Source organism: Tribolium castaneum, chromosome 5 (genome assembly GCF_031307605.1).
Source record: "Tribolium castaneum strain GA2 chromosome 5, icTriCast1.1, whole genome shotgun sequence".
Classification (NCBI taxonomy): domain Eukaryota; kingdom Metazoa; phylum Arthropoda; class Insecta; order Coleoptera; family Tenebrionidae; genus Tribolium; species Tribolium castaneum.
The window spans coordinates 9010473-9031991 of NC_087398.1; the positions used below are offsets into that span (position 1 = coordinate 9010473).

The 21519-nt window shown below is 36.1% G+C and overlaps 1 protein-coding gene across 3 annotated transcripts in view; it reads right to left on the reverse strand.

The window, feature by feature from the left end:
• LOC661046 (uncharacterized protein) overlaps nt 1-21519 on the reverse strand; it is a 110020-nt gene that overhangs the window by 48360 nt on the left and 40141 nt on the right. Inside the window, exon 3 of one of the 3 annotated variants that reach the window (XM_064356669.1) lies at nt 6040-6081. The exons of the other annotated variants lie outside the window; for them this stretch is intronic. The gene's annotated coding sequence lies outside the window, so the exon portion shown is untranslated. The remainder of the gene's footprint in view (nt 1-6039; nt 6082-21519) is intronic. 3 annotated transcript variants of the gene reach the window in all.

Consider the following 21519-nt stretch of genomic DNA (forward strand, 5'->3'; position numbering starts at 1 on the left):
CAAAAAACGCATCATTACAAGTATTAGTTCGGCACAATGATCCCCAAACATCGATGTTTTTGTGCAGAAGATGTGGAGGGTGTAGACTAATAGTTGGTCTCCTCGAGAAATAAAGAAGGAGCAGGTATTTTAGCATTGTTGGGTGCTAGTTTGGGACTATTCATGGCGATTTTCCGCCCGCACTCTCCGACTAACGTTGGGTTCTCATGCTCGTCAAAATCGCACTGACACGTTCTTTGGGTTTGTTTAGATTCTTAATTGGCCACATGCCGGTTGCTGCTCTAGTCAAAGGCTCAAATGCCAAGAGAAATAGACCACCGACAGGCATGAGCTCAAATTATTAAACTTGTGCAATGGTATAGCGGCACTCCAAATAAAAAATTATAACTGGTGTCAATCTCAAGACATTATTAAATAACGCGATGCGTGTCAGATTATAAAAACTGTAATTCTGAAAGGTTATTTCGAACACAATAGAGCGAACTAGATCATGATCATCAAAAACGATTGTGCTCGTTATAGTACGTAGAATTAGCCGATAGTTCTAAACCGTTTTGTCCCAAAATCACTGTTCTCAATACTCAAGCTGCGGAGATGCAGACGAATAAAATCCAATTCACATTTTAAACAATACAGAAAATATTATTTTGTAAAATAAAAGTTGATTTGTTGTCAGTTGAAACACCGACAGTTTACAAAACTTTACTTCTTCGTTTTTAGTTTTTCGATTAGTAGAATACCGGATGCTTCACATAGGATGACGAGTCGTAGAAAATGAAACACAACACACATGCGACACGTAATTTAGATGTATTGTGTGTTGTCTTTAATTTGTGTTAGGCTCGTCATCATGCATGAAACACTAAGAAAGACAATTCAAACAAAAATAACAAGCAATATTTACTTTCATTAAATTCCCCACATAATTAAATCAATATTTTAAAATTAAAAATTCTTAGACTAATTATTGCCCTATTTCTAATAACAGGATTTCTTCTTTTTTTGTATATATCAATTGCAGTGGGTTGATATCGTATTTTAAAATAAATAATTAACAAGTTTCGTGTCTTGGAATATTGACCGCTATTTTCCTTGATAACCAGGTTTTCCATTTGAGAAGTGATGTAATAATTTTAGTTTCCACTATCCTGTGAACTAAACCACCTGTTAGCATAATTTAATTTTCATCTAAATTATAAATTTATAAGTTGTATTAGAAACTAGTAACAAGTGAGTAAGTTTAGGTTTATAAAATTTCAGACTAATGCTTTGTTGTCAATTAATCTTGTACTCGTCAGTTAATAAAATAGTCAACTAACTTCTATGAAAGCAGGTGACAAGAAAGTGAAGAGTAGTGTTATTAGCATTTTGTGCAGTAAAATATATAATTTAACTTCGCCTGTTGTATAATCACTATATTTCTACTTTTTCTATTTGAGGTGAATAGTCTACGTTAATGATATTTAAATTATAGCAATTTACAGAATTACAGACACTGCACTTCGTAAATGACATTTTTTAAGATCTATTTTAAGTTCTTCTACTAAACAATGAAATGTTCAACTCTAGGTTAACTAATTACTTAAAATCCAACCCACTGTCGATAGCGGTAAAAATTTCATTCATAAAATTTCCTGTGGATAATACTAGTTCCAGTTGTGGTATAATTGTGTGTAATAAAAGTTAGCTTTAGTTTAAAAGACAATTAAAAAATCCTCCGACAAAAGCAGCAATTACTTAATCATTAGGAGCGATTAAAAAAGACAAAAATGCGAACAGACAGAAAACCGATGCCATTAATTAATTCGTCATTATACCCTCTGTACACAAAAACTAATTAATCGCATTAGCTTCGAGTTAAGCAATGGCCATATTTTTACCCGATATCAGATTTTTAATTAGCTGTCAAATATACCAAATTGCGTTTGACGGTTAATTATGTTTATGAAATCGATACAGAGCCGAGTGCCGTATTATCTGCCTACAGTGTTATTTAAAAACGCAATTAATAATTAAATTTTGCAGGAAAATAAATAAGTTTTATGAAAATTGTTGGTTGAAACTCATTTAGTTTTTAATTAAGATTATGGCTATTTTACTTGAACCCGACCACAATTTAATCTTTTTATTCAGCAGTCCCTCCCCGCTATTTTGATTACAAACACTAATCTACACTACTGCTCTCTATGGGCCACTAAAACGGACCGTCTTCTCATTTTTGGGCCCCTGCCCGTAAAAAAAAGACTGCATTCATCGGAAACACGAAACAGAGCAACATTTTCTCAAAAAGCCCAGTCAACGAACAAATTGTGGAATAGATGGTTAGCAATATTGTATGCATTAATTAGGAGAGGCAATAAAAAGGTACTGAGTTTTTTAAACAACATATTTTTTTCTTTCAATTCCCTTCAGGATACTTCTCTTAAAGTGCTAAATGTAGTTTTTGTTTTATAGGTCGTACTTAAAAAACTGAGTCCATCAGATTATAGATTTGTAATGACTAATTAACTAGAGTTTTCTTCCGGGTCCATGCATACAGGTGTAAAGCGTGTTGTCTATAAAGAGCACAAAGAACATCGCATAAGTAAACGGGTCGCTATAACACAACAGAAACAAGATAAGGCAATCTGCAGGGAACACGGACTTCTCACGAACCTGTCCCCGAGTGGCTTGGTAGTGAGAATCTGCCTCAGTGTATCGAGACTTAAGTCAAAGAATCCCATTCTAATTGCAGAGAGACCAGTTCATTATACAGTTCAATAAAAACAGTGCGGGTGATGGCACTTTTCAATCGACAACACAACCCTTCACACCTCCAGTTCTCATTGCTCGTAACGCGATATACGCTTCATTTGCATTGGTTGACTATTGGTTGATAACTTCATTAAACCTGGCTATAAATAAAGGAGTTGTTCAACTAGGAGTGCTAGATGTTTAATCGCCGGACTAAACGAGGTGGAGTCGTGCACGGAGGATTGACATTCTGATTTCGAAAAGCTTGTAACTAAATTAGAAACAAATATGGAGAGTTGACACATTTTAACATCACCTTTGGTTTAATTCTCCGTAATTAAAAACTGGTGTTTGTGCGCTTTCTCCTGGTAAAGCACGGCTGTTTCGGCGCATAGTTGGCCACATGTTCTAGTCTGATAATATTAATTTAATCAAGTTTCCACATCAACTTGATATGGGAATCCAATTATGCTTTACATGGACATTCAATTAGTAAAACCACGGTATTTCATTACGTGAAGTTAATGAAGTGACGTCAGCAGCGGTTAGGCCAGGTGATTATCAATCATCTTGCCGTGACGGTCCGGGTTCCACTGGTAAAGACCGATTGACCTCATGCTGGGACCTAAACGACGGCTTAAAACTCCCACACCCTTCTCCAGAATCCGAAAAATCCACGAATGGACGACCGCTTTGTTAGTTATATCTTTGTCCCATTTGTCGTATCATGGGATTCTTTAACTTCTAAGGTTTTTTTTTATACAGGTTACGTACTTTTGCAAAATTTTAAAAACATTGGCAAAGCTTGAGTACCAATCTGACATGGATGTTGGGAACCTTTTCCTCATTTTAAGTTTTTTCCCAAAAAACATTGTTTCAAATCGCCTTGCTGATACACAAACTTTCCAACATTTTCCACTTCTTGACCAGCCAACATATTAAAGGTCATTCATTGCCATTCACACTCTCTCGACACCCCACTTCCAGTGCTTTTAGTAGTTTTAACAAATTATCTATTCAAGATAAGCCCACTAAGTAACATTGCTCATAAACAGTTGCATTAGAACAGCTGTCACACCTGCCGAAATCTTATTTACATTTAACGAAACTGAAAAACAAACCAAAAAGTTCGTTGGAATTACCAACAAGTTATTTCAAAACCCGAAATAACCTATAGTATTGAGATGATTTCCAAAAATTTATAGGATCGAAGAAATCAAACTAAAGGTCAATTTTTTTAAAAATTGAAAAATATAATCACCCTTAACTAAAAAATGAATCGACAATTTTTTTTCTTTGACACTTAGATAAGCAAAGTTTTTCCTTTTCCAAAAATGATTAAAAAGTAAGGAGTGCTATTTAAAATTTTAATGTAAGGGTGGCTAGCGATTAAAGGATGAAACCTAAAATGTAACTAATTTTGGTTTTGAACGACCTGTATTTGCTTGAAAATAGATTTGCTCAATGTCAAAAGTTATTGAGACTGGCTCCTTTTGAAATGAAAGCCCTATATATCTTGTTGTTTTAACTGATATTGATACAGAATTGTGCAAAAAAAGGTTCCATTAGTATTACAATATGCAGTAATGTTTATATAAATCGTAACATTTTTCTAAAATTCTGTAGCTCCCATACTTTCTCCGTTTTGTAGAAAATCGTAGGACCTCTTTCTCTTTGTTCTAACGAGCTATACAGCCAAATTTTCTTGGTCTACAAAGTTCGCAAATATTTTGAAAACCAAAAACTTAGAAGTAAAACTTTTACTTGAAAATAGATTTGCTCAATGTCAAAAGTTATTGAGACTGACTCCTTTTGAAATGAAAGGCCTGTATATCTTGTTGTTTCAATTGATATTGATATAGAATTGTGGAAAAAAAGGTTCCATTAGTATCACAATATGTAGTAATGTTTATATAAATCGTAACATTTTTCTAAAATTCTGTAGCTCCCATCTCTGCTCCTTTTTGTAAAAAATTGTAAGACCTCTTTCTCCTTGTTCTAACGGGCTTTACAGCCAAATTTTCTTGGTCTACAGGTTTCGCAAATGGGAATTTTGAAAACCAAAAAATTAGAAGTAAAACTTTTTTCTTGAGACACTTAGTCCTAAATAAATGTGGTCACTTTTGTAACGTTTGTGGTTTGCAAAATAAAGTTACTTGTTCTTAATTTTGATACACGAGTATTTACTTTTATTTTTTATTTATACAAGTATATGGTACATTTACTTTTACTTTTTTTGAAAACTATTCGACTTGTTCCGATGAAATCTCTTGAAATAAGTGAGTTGATGACGCGAGAGGTTAAAGTGATTACTTTTTTACACTAGAACCGATTTTTTCACATATTTCACCTTAAAAGCAGCAGATGGAATGTTGTACAAACAGAAAAGTCACTAGATGTACGACTAGTAGCAAAATTTCTTTGGCGAGTGTCCTAAAGAACCTAAAGATTTCATGTATTCGCGAATGTAACTTTAAAAGTTGTACATTTGTTGGAGAAGAAATCTGGTTTGGTTTGGTGTCATCTTTCGAGGCCAGGTCACTACTTTGGTGCATTACATGAACTAGCACAGCTTTGTCGGCGATGGATACGTTGTCGTTGCAATATAAACGTTAAGCAGCGAACATATAGACTGCATTCTCTGTCCAATTTAAGTATAAAGCCAAGTAGGTTTAATTAAAAATGTCTGCCGCACTAATCGCCTCCATAATTCCGCTAATGTAACGAGCAGCGGCGGCGGGGGCCGCACAATCAGATACAGTTTTGTGTAATTTAATTATATTAGAAAGTCGGACCGTTTGGAGTATTCGCAGGGCGGTCAGCTAATTATAAGAGTGGCGTGGTAAGTGCGGGGACCACGGGGTGTGGGCCAGCAGCTGTTCCCGACTGGGGTTCCATATGTACGAGCCGTTCCAACCCGGTCTTGATTAGGCTTCTGCTTAATTAATAACCCCCCCTATTCCTACGCGTTCTCATTTCCTTCGTTATTCTCGCGTGTCGAGAGATTGGACTTTCATTTACATTTCACCCTACGTAGAAAAATAACGCGTAGATAATTCCGGCCGACGCCGGACCTGGAACCCTCCCTACGCACCCCAACACCGGAGAATTATACGCTTCGCCCGGAATGCTCGCAAATATGTTTATGTTCGAGGAACTAATCAAATCTAAATATGCGATAGCCGCTTCAACATCAGAATGCTCACACGGAAATCTTAGACAGAGAAACATAAACAATACCATTCAAATAATTAATCCCTTATAAAAACCTGAGACAGTTTGGAAATAAATGTAATCACGACATACCTACGTGCTCCAGTCAAAGTAAGGAAAAGGACAAGTTCCTACCTGAAACAGAAAGGAAAAACGTCAATAATTTAAGTTAATGAACTTAGATTTATCTATTGACATAATCATCAAATAAACTAATTTACGTGAATAAGGTCTAGTAACTAACTTCTTAAAAAGTAGCTTGTTGGCTGAGTTAAAGAGGTGGCACAAGTTGCGTGCAAATCAGGCCATTTTCGTGATGCTGACCGAAGAGAAAAATGGATAATCGGCTGTAATTTCACAGGCCACCTCCTATTAAACCATCTCATAAATTCAATACCGTATAACACATGAACACACACAGAGTGTACCGTGTAATATGAAGAAGTTGACCGTCTGCATGCAATCTTCACCGTCTGTGCCACACACAGGACTTTCCAAGGTCCCTGCCGATACCCGAAAATGACTACACAGGGGTTGCTTAAAAAATAATTACCCGACAAACTGATAATAAATAAGCCGGCCGTTTAAACAAATGTTAATTTATTTTTTATTAGCCATAAACATTTTACGAGTCTTTAACCACAAACGGATTTTAGAGAAAAATACTTAAAGAGCTTGAATCATTACAAATTACATAAATTATCAACGCTGCACAATAGAAAGACAAAGATGAGACAAAATGTCGATGGTTAATGCAAGAATGACTTTATGATTTGACTGATTCATAAAAGTAAGAAATCCGGAGTCGATGACCAATAATAATGCCATTAGCTCTCATAGAGCGATATAAAATATGTATCTTAAAGATTAGCTCATAAATTCGTATTAAACATGCAGAAATTAGCCATTGAAACAATTTCCATAATAATAATGATGATGGTAAAGCAAGTTCATTACCATTATTTTAAACTGCTCAATAAAATAGACACACTTATAAAAAGGTTGAGTAAGTGCGAGTAAGCGACTCCGTTATTCTATTAGCTCCTCAAAGCGGATTAGTAATGTATAAATAAAACGATGAGTTACATTTCTGATTTCTTTAATCTGCGGAGCAAGAGATTACTTCAGCTCGACTAAACCGATACAAATCGCCACAAAATCGCAATGTCTTGACCCAACTCTGAATAAGAACAAGATACAATTTGAAAAAAAATATTTGTTACAATATTAGGACTTTTGACAAAAAATTAATTTCTCGTCAACAACCTAATTATTTGAACTGAAAGCTTCGAATTTCATCCATTTGGAGCACCTCTGTCCACCTGCACACTTGGGTCGCTCGCTAGAGGAATTAAATGGTTGGTGAAAAATCGCAGTTCCGGTGTGACACATAACTAACACCAGGCCGCACTTAAGCCCAATATTCGTGCATCCATACACCAGATAAAATTCCAATTTGAACAAAACGTTTGAGCGACCATGCCGGGCCAATTTATTTTGATTGCGTCCCCCGCCGTTTTGATTTCATTAAGGGTGTCATCGCACTATTGGCGGACTCGCCGCCATAAATGAAACATATAGAACCTGACATGTACACACATAACGTAACACGAGTCTCGTATATAAAACTAAATTAAATTTTGTATTTTCATATTACGGGACAATAGTCTGATTATACGCAGAACGAAAGGCGGCTCTTGACGGTATTTGCTCGACGCTTAGCGTCGAGACCGGGTATTTGCTAAATGCGTTAAGAGATTTTAAAAGCAGACTTGAGTAGATCGGTTAACTCTTCTTCCACTCCGGTTGACGCGTGGCGAATTTTTCACACGGTCCTCGAAGCAGACGCAAACGCGAAATTCGACACTGAACAAAGTGTTGTGGCATTAGTTGCGCAATTGAAGCCGGAAAGTCGTACCGTGACAACTGCACACCGTGATATTAAAATATATTATTTAGTCATCCCACGCTTTTTGAACATTTTATCGGTTATAATCCGAGAGGATTTTGTCAAGCGAAAAATAATAGTGCACCTTGCTGGTCGGTTATAAACCACTCAGCGTAAAATCTCACAGATATTGTCTAACATTAAGTCATTAACCTCCACACTTTACGGAAATGAACCTCGGAATTTCAAGTGGTTAGAAAATATCGCAAAAAACAATGGATTTGTGGATACTTGCTGCCTCTTAAGCTTATCGACGGTTCAAGATCAGCGTGAATTTCTACATGCATAATGTATTTAGCAGAAGACTCTGTTATTATACACCCAACTTGCTTATACTTACGACTATGTGAGTGTAAGTAAGTATACAGATTTGTTAGTAGAACTAAACAAAATTACACAAAAACAACTCTATAACATACCTTAATAAAAATACAATATTATGTAATTATAAATCTTTAATTACTCGTATGCAGGTGTTCCGTCTAAACCCCACTTAAAGTACTGAAAGTTCTAATAAAGATATTCATCTGAAGGTTGGTACGTACTCAGTCATAATTCGTTGAGTTCTGCTCAATAAAAATATTCATAAGATGGCAAGACGTTCGGTTACGCCAAAAGTCGCTATTAACTTTCTTATTTTTAATGAAAACTATGTTTTTCACTGCCATTTTGGATTAGTTGAGTTATTTTAGGGTAGGTTTTATCAGCTTTCCCTATACCTAAGTTTAACCGTTTTTGAGATATTTAGAATTTTTTGACAATTTTTGGAATTGCATCTGTCACTTAAAAAATTTGTAACTCGCTTAGTTTTAGAGATTTCGAAATCATATTTGGAGAATCAAAAAAGAAGGCCTATATCCGTCCTTCAGTATGTTCAAAATTGAAAATGAAGTTAACAAACCAAAAAAATTTAAAGTTAAGTTTGGGCAATTTCAAGTACCCATAACTTATTTTTTTTAATGGAATGTCCCAATTTTTATTTTACTAGATAGTGGAGAATTTTGTTCAGCATCGATCTGTATTAGTATTCCTTATACCTACCTGTAATAATTTTTTAGTTATGTTGTTTTTTTTGATATTGTTTAGGAAATTCCTCACTAACCACAGCTATTTTTGCATAGTTTGTCATAAAAATATTTCTGATTAAACTTAAACGAAAAACTTTGTTCAAAATTGTGTTATCCATCCCCTAAAAACAAAAAAAAAAAATACATTGAATTATTGTTTTAAAAAACTTGAATTTCTCACATTTTTTCATTAGTTTCCATGGCAAAGTGTGAGAACAGACCTATCGCTAATGAATTTCTCAATACCAACAAAAAGTTATTGTAACTTGAAAACTATTAAACGTAAGTTTAATATTATTAAACCAATATTACGTAAAACTCGCTTCAGCTATGACTATAGTAACTTTCTATTTGTTTAAAAATGAGCTTTGTTTCCTTCTCATTCGATGGTCAATTATTGGTTTTTCTATAACGATGTCACAACAATAGAAAAATAAACAAACATGACAGTGAATACCTAAAAGAAAAGCATATTTCGAAGTCGCGTAACTAATTAGTAATTACGTACAGTTTGCGAATAATACAGCGATGTTTCATTCAAATATTAATATTTCATTAATAAGATAATAAGTCAACTTTATTCAAATTCGTGATGACGGGCAACTTCCGAAAGTTTCACAAACCTGAGCACTAATGAACGACTAAAACAAACATTAGCAACGTGTTAAAATTAGTAGGAATTTAAAGTCAAAAACTAGTTTTGCAGTGATAACCAAAATTTCGTGGATTCTTCACTCCTGTAGATATTTGAGCCTTCCATCTCAATCAAAGTTTGGTCATTGATGTGGTTTAAAATCTTTACGCTAATTAATTTACGTTGTCTCGCAGGATCTATTAGATAAGAAAATATCTGATTAAAACTTTTATGTTTATAAATGGCCGTGTGGGAGGTCCGCCGGTGTTTGGTTACGAGTGTCCTTGCGCAAGTATCGCTGGTCTTGGCCGAGAGCCCTCGAAGACAATTCTGATGAAATAAAGGACATTATCAGCAGACTCCGCGAGCAAAGCTAGGAGCGGGCCGTTATCTGCGAAAGTGTTGCGCAGCCAACATAATTCCGCCACAAAATGAAAACTAAATGTTGCAATTATCTGTTTATAATAGGCGGAGTTTGCGGCTGAGTTAATGGTACAGTCGGAGAGTTCATCACGTTATATATTTACGTCACGGCAACGATATTATGTGCAGCAATTAAACGTTTCAGATTCAAGTGGGAACACAAGGCTTGACCATTCATCCATGTCGCACGTATACACGTCCCGGAATATCTCCGGATTTCATCCGCCGACAAAGACGAAAGCGTCCGAACGTGAACCGCAAAATCACAATCACGAAACGAGTTTCTTATTACATTAACCAGCAATTAACTTTACATGTTTTGTTAATAATACCTCGGGAAAATATGCGCGCTGATAGCCGAGCGAAAGAACTCTACACGGACTCGCAGTTTCTACAAACAAAACGAGATTTAATCCAAATGTTAAGCAAATTAAAGCGAATGACTTGTGCGTTTCTGACGTGCTTGGCGCTTCCTTTAAACTTGGGAAAAATGCTGCTGGTTTCATTTCGATAAATACTACATAAACCACTGAAAAAGGACTTGTGTCCTGTGTGCTATTTTAGCAAGAAGTAATTTTTTGTTATTTTCTTTAATAAAACAAAATGTCCAACACAGAATATACGTAGATACGTATTTTTCAAGTAGTAACACCCTTGAGCAGGAAATATTTTTAACCAGCGGCAATTTAACCAGTACTTATCTCCAAAACTTAAGATCACCTGGAAGCGTGTCTGCTGTGGATAATGGTGAACTTGTAAAACTGTTGTAAATAAGTTGCAATTAGCGCTGTACGAAAGTGTATTTCCTGGTCTAAAAAGTTGGATGGATCGCGGCGGCGTTAAATTACATATACCTCGATCTAATTAGCTCGACAGTAGCAAAGCATGAAATTGTATTTGTCTCAATTTAGAGGAAAAAAGTCTTATTAGTCTCACCGCAGGAGAGGTAGAAGAAGTGAAATAATTTCCGTGTTTGAAGAAAAACATGCGGTCAACAAGAGAGAAAATTCTCGATATGGGAAAATCGTGTCCAATGATTTCCGTTGTTTTTCCTGGAATGCTCGCATGATCAGTCATTACGGAATCACGCAATTTGGCGATGTTACGCGTCGATTCAATGCATCAGTAAATTTACATGGAATATGGCGAACGAATGAAATTTAATTTCTTTTATTAAGCGGACCGTGTGCAATATTGTGCCAGCGCGAAAAGGGTCAGAATTTTTCCCAACTGAATTAAATTCTAGACCCCTTACCTATGTCCGGCTCAATTTCCAATTTCTTTTTCGTTCTAACGTCTGCTGTTCTTGGCCGAAGCGCATAAACAGTACAGAAAGCTATCCATCTCCGGCGTCCCTCTTTTCCAATATTGCGGGATACGCCGGAGCGGGGCGAGAGGAAATTGCAATATACTGGCCTATATTATGCGTTGCCCATATCGAAGCTTGGCGGTCTTGATGAAAAAATAATATTCCACTTTATTCAATATCGATTGTATGAAAACATCACTCGATAATTCTCGCAGAATTTTCAATGCCCTGCCACATCCCATCACTTGAAAATGATCTACCAAAGCACTATCTCGCCCATCTTCCATCTCCGAATAGTCGCAGTTTTATAATAATTGTAACTAAAAATGTTACACTTTTTGGGTGTTCATCACAATCGCCGGTTAACTGACATCACACTCGCTAAACTGTTTGATCTGTTTTTGTTGATAGATCACCGCGAACAATTACAAACAAATTCGGTTTAAAAACAGCTGTGAAAAAGATGAACAGGTGGTCGGAATCGGAGACAAACGAAACGAGAGAAGAGAAACGCAGCATCATGACGGGATAGACGATGCGGAGGCAAGACAACGACCAAGCCAAGATTAACACGTTATACAAGTCAGCTCCAAAACAAAAACCTTCATAAGTGAAATATTGTCACGCATTTCTTGATGGCTTTATAAATAAATAAAAAAATATAATGTTTGCAGAAAAACTTGGCCAATATAATGTCTGATTGATTGGACTTGTTCATACCATATATTTCCTGCTGATTGTTTATCACTTTGTTCACATATTTTGACGTCGCGGATAAGGTTATGACGATGGTATGTCGTTGACAGAAATAAATGGCTCACATTCGCAAAATGCTGTAGTTGCTTTTAAATTTGGCCCTCCGTCATCAATTTATCAAAAGAAATTATATTTATTAATTCCCTCACACTGAAAGAGCAAATTCTTGTTCAAAGCTTGACGGTGATTAGTAAATCGTACGATTCTTAATTACAATAAATGAAAGATTACTTCTCTGATATATTTCTAAACCACGCGCAACCACAGTCATTAATATTTCCTTCTCCACGAATAGCATTTCTACTCCATCAAAAATAATTATAGATTAAAGAGCGCATAAACCGACGATTTCCAACTTGCACACTCTTTACATTAGCTTTCAACATTCAAAAACGATATCTTACTTACTTTGAAAACTCAAACTGTTAAATGATTCAAAAGCGGCGCATTAATAGAACAAATATGAACACTTTAAAGGAAAACATCTAAATTACCTATGGTGTGTCATTAACAAACAGGTGTGTTTGATGAGCAATTACCGACATAATATTAATAAGGCGTTTCAGCCATTCTTATTAAAAGAAAATGATCGCCTGAAAGCATGACTCAATGAACCAACAAAAACTGTAATAAATACAACCGGATTTGTTATTGTAAGCGCTAACTAGTCCACCGGTCTAGAATTAGTGCGGCAATCAAAAACCAAAGGTTTTAATTATTAGAAGTTATTTTCTAGACAGTCCTGACTACCTATCATTAGATTTGAGAAATCCACAGTTCAGTGGAATGACTTCGCAACAACCTTAAGCAACAATTCAATTCAAAAATTCGTTTTGCAAACAGTTAATGATACCCCACTTGATCTTCGAGGTGCAGCAAATTTTCATCTCAAGTGTTCTTAATTAAATAATCCAACACGAAGATTGCAGTTTAACATAACCAAGGCAAAGAACATCTGTTGTTATTGAAAGTACGTAATAATTTATTAATTTGCTTAGTAATAACTGGTTTCAATTTCGAATGCTCAACAATAACTTTCTTCACAACTATGTTTTGAAAAATAAAGAGATGCAAAGGTTGTTGTCATCAAAAGGCCATCCAAACTTGCGTAAGCCCAAATGTTGAAACCACTTGTTTATTCCAGTGTGAATGCCAATGAATAATATCTTGCACCTGTCACTCTTGAAACGACAAACATTTTATTAACAGATCGAAGCCCTAATTGCCAGTACATAGTACTGTGAGAAAAGAATATGTATGAAACCGAACGTATTTCGTTGAAATTAACTGAAGAATTACTGCTGTGAATAAAATTTTTGGAAATATATTTCCATGTTTGAAATCTGCAGTCTAGCTTAGTGAATACGAAAAGTACTTAATTTAAAAAAATACTCCACAAGAAAGATACTCGCTACTAAATAGTTGATAGCAATATAAATAGCTCGAAACTCTAGACGAATATGACTAGTTTTGTAGCCACGAGGTGCGAGGATCGGCTTAATAAACAAGCCATACATTTTCTTGATTTATAGTAATCACACGTAGTTACGAGTAGTAACATTGATGGGTTCTCTCATGGGTGCGTTAGAAAAATCAGATATTTTCATGGCGAAACACCTCATTGCGGTATTTCATCTGTCAGATCTGATACGTCCACACAATAGGGAATTATCCCCAATTATAAGCGAATAGAGATACGTTCGGCGATAAAATAGATATCACAGCGTGTGGGAAGATGAATTGGTATGAAAATAAGACATCGCGATCCCTCCGGATAACACGAGCTTACTTTCCTTGTGGGCAGTACGATATTGTCTCGAATTCTCATACAATTAGGTGTAAATATCTTGAAAGATATTTTTATTTTTGTTCGCCACACCATGAAAAACGTAATGAAGCATATTATCAGAGCAAATGCAAGATATGAAGTCGTCATGAAAGTGGCTGGTTGCTTTGAGAATAACTCATTCTTCCGCGGGCAATCAATAATTCTCGGTATATTTATTGGTCATGTCTCTGCTGCATTCCTTACAAATTCAACTATATAAAGTGTCGTATTCATTTTTCCCATCCAAGGTCAACTAGAACGGCCTCCAGCACCTGGTCCCGAACCTGATATTTAAGCCAGCTTATTATCCATAATTTGGGTAGTCTGGATTGACTTTTTTCGTTTTTTTAGCATTTTTCAGCTCAATTTGCCACGTAATATCCATAATTATTACCTTCATGCGTTAGAAAGAGAAAGTCGGAAAACAAAGGCTTTGTCACGCAGTGCTTCTTCCATAAACGAGTTAATGTGTAAAAATTGCATGCATTTATGCATGGAATTATTAATCGTTGCTTGTTCGCGCTTTATAAACATGAGATTTGCTGAGAGCAACCTAATGACAAGCCATCATATTGCACAGCACTAACTTGCCGAATTTAGGCAATCGTTTCCCAATCTATGCCCAAAATACACGAGAGAAAATTAAATCACTTTAGCCAAAAGCAGAGTAGGAGTGCTACAGCAGACGTATTTGTTCTGCATAAATACCTAAGACTATTCGCCGGACATTCGAATATATTGTCGAGTTCCGTATTTGTGATGCTCTCATAGATATAATTCAGAAGCACAATGCACAACAGCGCAATCTATGAATCAGTTTGAATTACTTAAACTATACATATGTCTCCTATCAAGCATGACCCACGTAGACCACCAAACGCGTCTCCGTGAAATCCTAAACAGCGACTCCCCTTCAAAAATAATAAACCCTGTCCCTGTATCTATCCGTAAACATTTGTTACAAGTGGAAGAGCTAAACGGCTCCACTTAATGGCAATTTGTTCGACACTGGGCCGTCGATTCAAGATCCTAATGACAACAGACAATAATTTGGTGGTGCTCTTTGAGAGCCGATCGTTTAAACTGATCCCTGTGAATTTATACCCGAACGCAAATGGAGCTGAAGAGGAAAGTTTTGTACGCTATCGTCGTTTTCTATCAGCGAAGTCCGGGTGAATCTCCAGACTGGCGTATATGTGACACAATAAGTGATACAAACCGACACACAAATTCGATATCTGTCCTATTAGCGACACTTGAGCTCTTAAACGCATCATCAATCGGCAAGTTGTCACAGTAGCGCTAGTTTGTAGTCTCGTTACCGGCCTTTACTACCCCTTACATGGAGATACGTACAGTAGTAATTGGGCGAGATTTGCTCGGACGCTGGCCTGATAATATAGGTGGCCTAGGATTTCTTGTGGATAACGTGTTCTACAAGACTTTAATCGAAATTGTTCACATTCCGGAATGTCTAAGCCAAACCATCCTACCGCTTATATTGGCCGTTCTCCGACCGATCCTATTTGTTTTTAATGTGTGAATATTGCCGTCCTATCCATTCCGAATAGTTCCTCACAACTTTATTCATCGCTCAACAGAACCAATCGACAAAATAAACCCACATTTCAAGATCTCACCGCCGAAACAAATCGTACCACCAAGAAGCAATCAACATTCTTCATCTCAAGAACTGCTACATTCGTGAAATCAAATAGTCATAACAACGCAGAGTCAGGATTTTGTTTTTTTTTTCAATTTTTAGTTTGGTATGATTTGGTATGATTTCTAAAAAGATAGATCATCATATCGCCTATTTTACGGTATACTGGCTAAAAACTTAATTTTTTTCACCAATTTTTGTTATTATTTTGCCAATTAAGTGGTTTGCTGGTGTTAGTTTTCATCGATTTGTGTCCCTTCCCAGGCAAACTTTGGGAGGAAAATGTAGATGGAAGCCTTTCTTCTGGCGGAATTAACGCTGCAGTAAGTGTTCAATTAATCATTGATCAAAATTAATAGGACGGTCTGATGGGCGAAATCTGGCAAGCAATTATGTCTTTAACTTTGCGCCCTCCTCGCCGCTGACGTTCGGGTGCGCTCATCAGTGCCGAATAGTGAAAATTAATAATTGAACAATATCTGTTGCTTGGCATATTGTGTTTGAGCGTTGATTGCTTCTTTATTCCCGTCATGTTTACAGCGCCTACATCCATAATAATTGCATGCCTTCATTAACGATACAGAAAGGCATTTTTGGAACATACACATTTCCGCAACCGGAGTTAACTAAATGCGGGGCTGGGAGATGAAGGAATCCGCTAACGAAGCCGACGAGGGGAGTCCTCTCAGCCCCTCATAGTAGGTATCTTTGGCTTTGGTGGGAAGCGTTGTTAATAAGCGAGATACTAATTAGGAGCGACGCGGATGCGAATCAGATGCGGTCCAGCCTGCAATTGATCGAATCCACCGCCATACACCATTTTTAACCCTCGGAGGTGAGTAAACGTTGAAATTTTATCTGGGATGGGGTTGAAATGCGTTTAATGGAATAAACTGGATTCAGGAAATTACCAGACGCGATTTTTAAATCGGAGCGCACAAAGTTGGGAGAAAGCAAGCCATTCGGGATAATTGGAGGGCACGTACTAATTAGACAATACTTTTAAAAATAAGTTTTGACATAATGAAACCCAACATAATTCCAGGGATGACATAATAAAATGCTCGTTCATCAAAAGTTCTAATTAAACCTGTATCTAATTATCCTGTAGCTAATTAAATATCTAACCGCAACGAGATTCGCTGAATAAAGTCAAAGCATCCTTATGAAACTAAAGTACAAGGCAGCAATTCTGACTTTGTGTTTATCCAACTTTCTGACAGCTCAAGCCCAATAAATGTTATAATGAGGCGCTTTATGTATATTTACGGGCTCCGTAAACGAGGCCGATACTCCATTTATAATCTATTACGCAGGCTCATAATTAGTTTCTCGTTTTAATTAATAATTAAGGAGAGGCTGCTTCATAAACTGTCTTCCATCCTCCATACGAGATGATTTATTTTATCAATTTCGTACTCATACTATCCCCACATTCCCGATTAAATTCTTCTCTTATTATCCATCGACTACTATCGCAAACATCCCAATACCTTTACATAAATCATCGATCACTAACCCTATCCCGACCGTGCACATGCCTATTTACCCGACTTTAATTAAAAATCATCCCACACCTATAAATTCTTCAACTCGAGCCATTCTCTACATCCCAAAGGCACATAATTAAAATTATTTTTGCATAAAAAAACGCAACATTAAGAAAAAGATTTGCATCCATATTCATGAAATACGTCCTACATAAAAGCCATAAGTGGCTTTAATAGTGTAGTGTTAATACGCCTTAGCACAATATTTGCTCACAATCATTCTGAATTCTTTCGGAAAAGTCTAAAAAAATCGTCTAAACCTAGCACTTTCAAAACATTATTAAATTCGTTATAAATTCAATAAAATGGGAAGATAGAGGGGTAGAGACGGAAGATATGGGACTTTTGTTTTATCAACATGATCTCAAAGTCACAAGCCACAATGGTTAGAAACAGCATCAGCATTACTGTTTAGATTTACCTTTGACAAATTTATAAAAAATTTATGTCGAAAACCCAAGTCTTGTTCCGCAGTCCATTTTCTAATCAAGTAAACAATAAAATTATAAGAGAAATGTGTGAGCTTCTACTCGTTATTGTGTTTTTTGAATGCATTCTTTTTTTTCTTGATGTTCGTTTCTATCACTACCTTAGCTACTCAAAGGATAATACTACATACAACACTATGTTCAATCAATTAAAACTGTATCCACAAACAAGAAGTTTGAAGTTAGACACCCCTTTAATAACAAAAATAGCAACGGAAGCTCAACTAAAACCAGAGTTCTAAGTATAGCTGCTAACGATTACTTCATACTGTGATTTAAAAGGTGGTATGTAATATTTTGAAGTGTAAAATTGTGTCCTAAATGTTTGAGTCAAGTCGCAAATTAGCAGCCAGTAAAGTCTAAATATAAGTCTTATAGCTCATTACTCGAGATGAAAAATAAATAACAGACATATAAAAAAGTCTAACCAATATAGAAGTTACGACATGTTAGATATGCTATTTTTGATGCCATAAATTAGGTTATATAAATAAATTGAGAACCTAAATAATCACATTAATAAAAATCAGTGTCTTCATGTACTACAGTGGGAAACCATAAATTCAGCCTAAACACGTGTTGCTATTTTCCTCTGTCATTTCTAGTTAATTTATCTCTTTGTTTCGTACATTATGTGCATTCGGCCATTGATTGTCGCTGATCGTTCCAAGGCTTTCCGTGTAAGAGGAGTATACCCACAATTTAAATAAAATTGCCATAAAGAACGTCTTGCAAATTACTGTGGTTACGAAGCAGTATGATGGACGATGTGCATGAATTAATTTATTATTCCCACTTACACAAAAGTACATAATAACTTCCCTAATTAGTTCCTCGTTTACAATTTTTAGTAATCTATTGTTATCCTCTTTTGCATAAATTGGGAGTATGCTTCACGTAAAAAGCCAACAAACACTACCTTGTTGCAGTGGTATGTAGTAGTTTTTCTTATTTTGTGTTACAGTTGTCAAGGACGGCGTTCTTTAATTAAAGTCTGAGTTTGGAGCGAAATTAAGAAATACCTGTACAAGCTTATTTTACTACGTTTTCATACAGAACGACTGCAATTTAGACAGTAATAAAATTTATTTATGAAGTTATTTTGTTAAAAGTATACTTTACTATGTCTTAGAGTACTTGATGGTGGCAATTGCCTCAAAATGATAGATGCTGTAGCACAAGGAACTCTAATTAAATCTCGACTGTTGTTCTCTCTCTCGTTTTAATTAGCCCTACTTGAATATACCGCAGAACTTTAAGTATTAATGTCTGGCAATATATGGTTATATAATACCCAATATTGTAGAGGAAATGCTTTATAACTAGCTATTTATATAGCTGCCTCAAGAAATTTCCGGAGCCAGACCTAGCGAAATTGGATTATTTCGTAAACGGCCAAGTTTTTAAATCTGAATTTCATGACCGCCAATTTGCACTACTTACAAGTTTTCAGTATTAACGAAGCAAATTGTGAAAATATTCATCTCTCCTGTCTTTCCTCGTAAATCGCGCACCATTAAAAGCTTTTAAACATTTTGGAAAAAGCATTTAAGTGTATTTGTATAACTACTTAAACTCTTTAGGTCTGCTCGTTTACAAAAGTTGTTTGTAGATCAAAACACGCGCTAAAAGCTTCTTTAACTCGGCCGGCAGTCCGTCATTGATTAGAGAAGAGCCTCAAACAAAAAAATCGCTTTAAATTAACCGGTCCAATTCATTAGGTCTCGACAGTTATTTACTTTTAATTAAATTTTATCTACTTTATTGCCAACTTGGAAATGCTTTCATTTATTTTACAATCCTCCACCAGAAAAACGCCATAAATATGGATAAATAAGACCCTATCTTATTGCAACAAATGCTGGGACAGATTTAATGGCTTAGAGACTCTGTTCTCCGCCAGTACAACGTAATGTAAAAATATAGTTATGAGAGGAATTATCGTTTTGTAACATGAAAAATCTGTTTTCTAATTAAGTCATTGGTGGAAAGTTTAACAAAAGAAGTTAACAGCACCCAAAAACGACAAAAAATGTCACCAGGAAGAGGTGGTTTAAACATCTTAACTCATCTTTTAACCTTATGAGTTATGACATAAGTAATGCTATTAGGTCAGTTCTCGGAGTAATATTTGATTGTCGGTTCAAACGTCTTTTTGTAAACATAATGCAGAGAGCGGAGCAGCAAAGTTCTACTGTATTACTTTTATAAAGCTCTATTAGGTTTCAGGTGGGCGGGGACTATTTCAACATTTGTCGATGTTTTCCTTCTTGTTTTATAGTCTCGTTAAGTAAATTCAATATTTTCAGAATCAGTTAAATCCATAGCTATTGCTAATATTAATTAGTAGTTAAGTTGCTCGTTGACGTTCTGACATGCGAAAATCCTGATTATTGCAGGATTTTCACAAATGAAACGTGTAGAATTACAATTAAAACGCGCTGCTTGTCGAGTAATCGAATCTAAATCATTAATTTTAATTGGCCAAATTCTAAAATCCCCGAGTCTGTGCGAAATTATAGTAATTTACAAAGTAATTAGTAGTAATTAGTATGATTCGAAGGCTTCCCTGTGCCGATATCGGAAACTGAAACTGGACTTGCCAGTTTAATTGAAACCAATCCGTCGTGTAAATGATGAGATCTGTCACTTCTCTCACTGACGCCACTCCATCACATGTAGCAATTAATTGGTCCGATTAAAAAGCATTCAGCAGAAATATAGAACCGCGACTAGTTTGGGTCGGTCACGTGCTGACCATCAGCAGACGTAATAAAAAAATAAAGTTAATGAACGAGGGAAAATTATCGAGAGAAAATGGATTGGATCGGACGTGAAGAGCCCTGGTCGGGCAGTGCAATGTTTCGAATGTGTTTTTAATGCAGGGGAATCGTCAAATTTCAGCGATAGAAGTGATAATAAGTTATTTCAAGTGATCCATTAGCGCCGACTAAAATGCTATTTAATGTTTTATCCTGACATTAGCAAATGGCTATTGCAGAAATACATATTTCACATGTTGTTTCAGCGAGCGTGGGGCCGGGGGACGCGGCCGGGGAGCGGCGCTGAAACTCTGAAACGTTTTACCTAATGGGCTTTCATTAAGTCAGGAATGCTTTGTGCATATGTGATGTCCACGCTGATTGTGTACAGTCTGAACAATGTCCGCGCCGCCGTGGATAATTTAATGCTCTATAGTGTATTTAATTACTGGGGCCGCCTTTTGATCTCCGGAACCGGACGTTGTCCGAACTCCGAAGCACCACCTCCGACGCCGCCAATCTTAGAAATTACATTCATCGTCAGATATTTCTCCCCGAAAGGTGCGCCTTCTCTAATTAAATTTGCTTTGTCGCACACAAAACCCACGTTATTGCTCTCGACGCGGCCGTTTCCTTCAAGACACCACCCCGATTTTATTTGCTTAATTGCTGCCTGACGCCGCGATAACTTTTTCATTTTTTAACGGAACTCAAACATTCGCACCGAAATTGAAACAACCCAAACAATTTCGCACCTAATTTCGGTCAAATAAATCATCCATAGAAAACTTCCAAAGATCAAATAATTTGCTGGCATTAAACAGTGGCGTGACCCAACTATAAAACTTGATATTAAATACTATTACATATAAAAAGTTGTTCATGTACAGGATGACTTTAATAGTTGTGCAGATAATTCCAAGATAAATTACTTTACACAAATGTGCCAAACTAATGCGACCACGTTGTTGGTCGAAATATTTTTACTCCGATTGTAAACATATAGTTACAAAAGCTTAATGGTTTGAGGTATTAGTGACAATTATAAAGTGCTTAGTTTGAACTAAATTGTAATGCATTTTAGACACGTATTTATGACAGCACCTGTTAGCAGCTAATTTAGACAAAGAAGCAAATATAATGCC